We start from the raw sequence: 5,000 nt of genomic DNA on the forward strand, positions 1-5,000 counted from the left end.
CCCACCGCCCGACTCGCAACTCGAGCGGATGTACGGCGGACTTTTCCCGCAATCGTACATTGCAGTCCACCCCTATATCTTCCACTTCATGAAGAGTTATCTCCCAAAAGCCAAAGTCCCGCTGTCCCAATACATGCTCTGGACGGCGGGCCGCGAGACGTGACGCCCGGTGGCAAAGAGTGCGCCGCTGAGGATATAGAGGGTCCGTGCCCCCGCACAGTGGTGACGGTGTGCGGGTAGTGTTTCCGACACCGCTTCCTGCGGTGGCAACGCTGGGGCAGAGTCGATACTCGCCCACTGGTGGAAGGTAAGCATTCTGCTTTACATCAGTACATAACTAATATTTCAGTCGTCTGACGTCCCTCCTTAGTAAATGATGCAGGACCACATACATAGATGATACATACTGTAAACTGGGGAGGACAGTGTGAACCGCACTCGACCCAGTCACCCTATCTCACAGTCCACTCCGTGTGTAACAAAGCGAAAGCACCAAAGCACTAGCGTTCAACAACATCCATTTTATCCTCGCTGCCACAGGACACTATCCAAAGAACGACAAGAGGAACGTGACGTCCACTAATAAGACACAATGTCTCACATCACCCGCAAACAACGCAGCTCAAATCAGCCAGCAACACCCACAGTGGTCCACCCAGTATCAACACAAGACGCAACGCCACGCCACAACACAAAAGGTACAAGTAATAAAATACCCTTTGGCCACACCCCTGGTAAAGACATCGAACCAACCCACCACCTGACACCAGCCAAACGTACATCCTGATTTGACACATCTCTGGCAACCTTACCCACGTTGGCCCCTAACCTAACCCACGTTGGCCCCTAACCTAACCCACGTTGGCCCCTAACCTAACCCACGTTGGCCCCTAACCTAACCCACGTTGGCCCCTAACCTAACCCACGTTGGCCCCTAACCTAACCCACGTTGGCCCCTAACCTAACCCACGTTGGCCCCTAACCTAACCCACGTTGGCCCCTAACCTAACCCACGTTGGCCCCTAACCTAACCCACGTTGGCCCCTAACCTAACCCACGTTGGCCCCTAACCTAACCCACGTTGGCCCCTAACCTAACCCACGTTGGCCCCTAACCTAACCCACGTTGGCCCCTAACCTAACCCACGTTGGCCCCTAACCTAACCCACGTTGGCCCCTAACCTAACCCACGTTGGCCCCTAACCTAACCCACGTTGGCCCCTAACCTAACCCACGTTGGCCCCTAACCTAACCCACGTTGGCCCCTAACCTAACCCACGTTGGCCCCTAACCTAACCCACGTTGGCCCCTAACCTAACCCACGTTGGCCCCTAACCTAACCCACGTTGGCCCCTAACCTAACCCACGTTGGCCCCTAACCTAACCCACGTTGGCCCCTAACCTAACCCACGTTGGCCCCTAACCTAACCCACGTTGGCCCCTAACCTAACCCACGTTGGCCCCTAAACCTAAGTTACGCTGCACCTTAACCTAAGTTACGCTGCACCTTAACCTAAGTTACGCTGCACCTTAACCTAAGTTACGCTGCACCTTAACCTAAGTTACGCTGCACCTTAACCTAAGTTACGCTGCACCTTAACCTAAGTTACGCTGCACCTTAACCTAAGTTACGCTGCACCTTAACCTAAGTTACGCTGCACCTTAACCTAAGTTACGCTGCACCTTAACCTAAGTTACGCTGCACCTTAACCTAAGTTACGCTGCACCTTAACCTAAGTTACGCTGCACCTTAACCTAAGTTACGCTGCACCTTAACCTAAGTTACGCTGCACCTTAACCTAAGTTACACTGCACCTTAACCTAAGTTACACTGCACCTTAACCTAAGTTACACTGCACCTTAACCTAAGTTACGCTGCACCTTAACCTAAGTTACGCTGCACCTTAACCTAACTTACGCTGCACCTTAACCTAACTTACACTGCACCTTAACCTAACTTACACTGCACCTTAACCTAAGTTACACTGCACCTTAACCTAAGTTACACTGCACCTTAACCTAAGTTACACTGCACCTTAACCTAAGTTACACTGCACCTTAACCTAAGTTACACTGCACCTTAACCTAAGTTACACTGCACCTTAACCTAAGTTACACTGCACCTTAACCTAACTTACACTGCACCTTAACCTAAGTTACACTGCACCTTAACCTAAGTTACACTGCACCTTAACCTAAGTTACACTGCACCTTAACCTAAGTTACACTGCACCTTAACCTAAGTTACACTGCACCTTAACCTAAGTTACACTGCACCTTAACCTAAGTTACACTGCACCTTAACCTAAGTTACACTGCACCTTAACCTAAGTTACACTGCACCTTAACCTAAGTTACACTGCACCTTAACCTAAGTTACACTGCACCTTAACCTAAGTTACACTGCACCTTAACCTAAGTTACACTGCACCTTAACCTAAGTTACACTGCACCTTAACCTAAGTTACACTGCACCTTAACCTAAGTTACACTGCACCTTAACCTAAGTTACACTGCACCTTAACCTAAGTTACACTGCACCTTAACCTAAGTTACACTGCACCTTAACCTAAGTTACACTGCACCTTAACCTAAGTTACACTGCACCTTAACCTAAGTTACACTGCACCTTAACCTAAGTTACACTGCACCTTAACCTAAGTTACACTGCACCTTAACCTAAGTTACACTGCACCTTAACCTAAGTTACACTGCACCTTAACCTAAGTTACACTGCACCTTAACCTAAGTTACACTGCACCTTAACCTAAGTTACACTGCACCTTAACCTAAGTTACACTGCACCTTAACCTAAGTTACACTGCACCTTAACCTAAGTTACACTGCACCTTAACCTAAGTTACACTGCACCTTAACCTAAGTTACACTGCACCTTAACCTAAGTTACACTGCACCTTAACCTAAGTTACACTGCACCTTAACCTAAGTTACACTGCACCTTAACCTAAGTTACACTGCACCTTAACCTAAGTTACACTGCACCTTAACCTAAGTTACACTGCACCTTAACCTAAGTTACACTGCACCTTAACCTAAGTTACACTGCACCTTAACCTAAGTTACACTGCACCTTAACCTAAGTTACACTGCACCTTAACCTAACTTACACTGCACCTTAACCTAACTTACACTGCACCTTAACCTAACTTACACTGCACCTTAACCTAACTTACACTGCACCTTAACCTAACTTACACTGCACCTTAACCTAACTTACACTGCACCTTAACCTAACTTACACTGCACCTTAACCTAACTTACACTGCACCTTAACCTAACTTACACTGCACCTTAACCTAACTTACACTGCACCTTAACCTAACTTACACTGCACCTTAACCTAACTTACACTGCACCTTAACTGTCACATGTAACGTCACAGGAATGTAGCTTTGCCTAACAGCAACCCTCTGAACATAGTTCACTGCTTGGATCCTCTGGTGTCATGTGTATTTCTCGATGCCATGGTGCGTACCCTCACGTAAATGTCTTTCGAGTGTTGCGTACTTTCTACACAGTCCCGCTAACCACTGGAAGGGTGTAACGCTACAGAACGACTATCGCCCTCCCCTCCTGCCCTTCCAAGCTGGTCGGTCAGGCGTTTGTTTGTGAAATGAGCCTTGCAGCTGTTCAGTTGCATTCGGTTGTCGATGCAGTCAGTGTACGTTGTGGTACGGCCTGTGTGGACTGTCCGCTGATGTACGCGTAACCCACACTGATCATCCGTCGTTACGTACTGAGTGACATAATGTGGCACATGCTTGACCGTACACCGGCTGCGCCCTACAATGGCGAATCATAAGGGCCATATGTTGTGCACGATGCTACTTGTCTCGTCTCCCCATTACAGCGAGATTGCACTGTTTTACGCCGTACAGACATGTGGTAGGTACGGACGAAAGTATTGCATGTTGGCCCCCCTCCCTCTGCCGGGAATCAGCGTGAGCCGTCTGTTGATGTAGCGACGAGGGTTTTCCTATTTAATCGTATTGCCCCACACAACATGATACCACGGTGGACCGCGTTCCACATCTGCGACATGCTACAGAGGCCGGTTGACAGTCGACCGCGCAAGGGACATTGCACACGTGCGCGGACCATCTTCCACGTGTTCTCTCGTGTACATGCCGTAGTGTGTATGTGGGCTGATGTAGCGTGTCGTGACACATAACATGCAGGCATGCCAGAATCGTAGATTTCGCAAATGTAGATTGACGTATACGTTTGCTGCCAAAGATCCGCAAATGAACTGGAAATCAGTTGTTGAGCGGTTGTTCGCGCTGCAGGTGCATCGGTGATAGCGACGATCGGTACATCTGTGAACCGGTTGTTTCGGCGGTACCCGCCATGCCCCCGAACCTGAGTTGGCCATGTGGGTATGAAGCGATACGAGGCTGTGGCTTGGTGGGACAGTCCCCGGCCGGTGAGGGGGGGCCGCCCGGCGTGCTGGCCGCGCGCTGCGTGAGCGCACGCACTACAGCCGGCTGGTGGGGGGCGCCCAGTGGCAGGAGCGCCGGCCGACGGGCCCGGCTGGCGTCCCAGCTACGCGCCGGCGCACCCGGCGCGCGGCGCCAGGCGGCCAAAGTGGGTTCTGCCGAGCCCGGTGCGAAGCGCGGTGGACATCTGCAGTGTGCTGGTCCGATTGCGGACTGTGTGCGTTGAGGATGCGCCGCCGCCCGGCACTCGGCGTCGCGACGCCGTCTGCTGCTCGGTCGCCCCCGGCGGTTCTCGCAGGTGGTTTGTATCGCAGCTCTGCGGACGTGTTGGCGCGTGCGCTGTGCTGGGAGAGTTCGCTTCTGCACCCAAGTGGGGCTTTGCCCTTCTGTGGCGCTGGCGTTGGAGCTGCCGGTCACCGTAGGTGGCGCGTGTTGTTTCCCGCCGGCAATGCCACGACAGCACGCTCCCGGGCCTCTGTCGGCAGCGGCAAGCTCAGTTGGGAGCACGGGTGTTCGCACTGAAAGCGTCTACTCGACACACGCG

Source organism: Schistocerca gregaria, unplaced genomic scaffold (assembly GCF_023897955.1).
Source record: "Schistocerca gregaria isolate iqSchGreg1 unplaced genomic scaffold, iqSchGreg1.2 ptg001181l, whole genome shotgun sequence".
Taxonomy (NCBI): domain Eukaryota; kingdom Metazoa; phylum Arthropoda; class Insecta; order Orthoptera; family Acrididae; genus Schistocerca; species Schistocerca gregaria.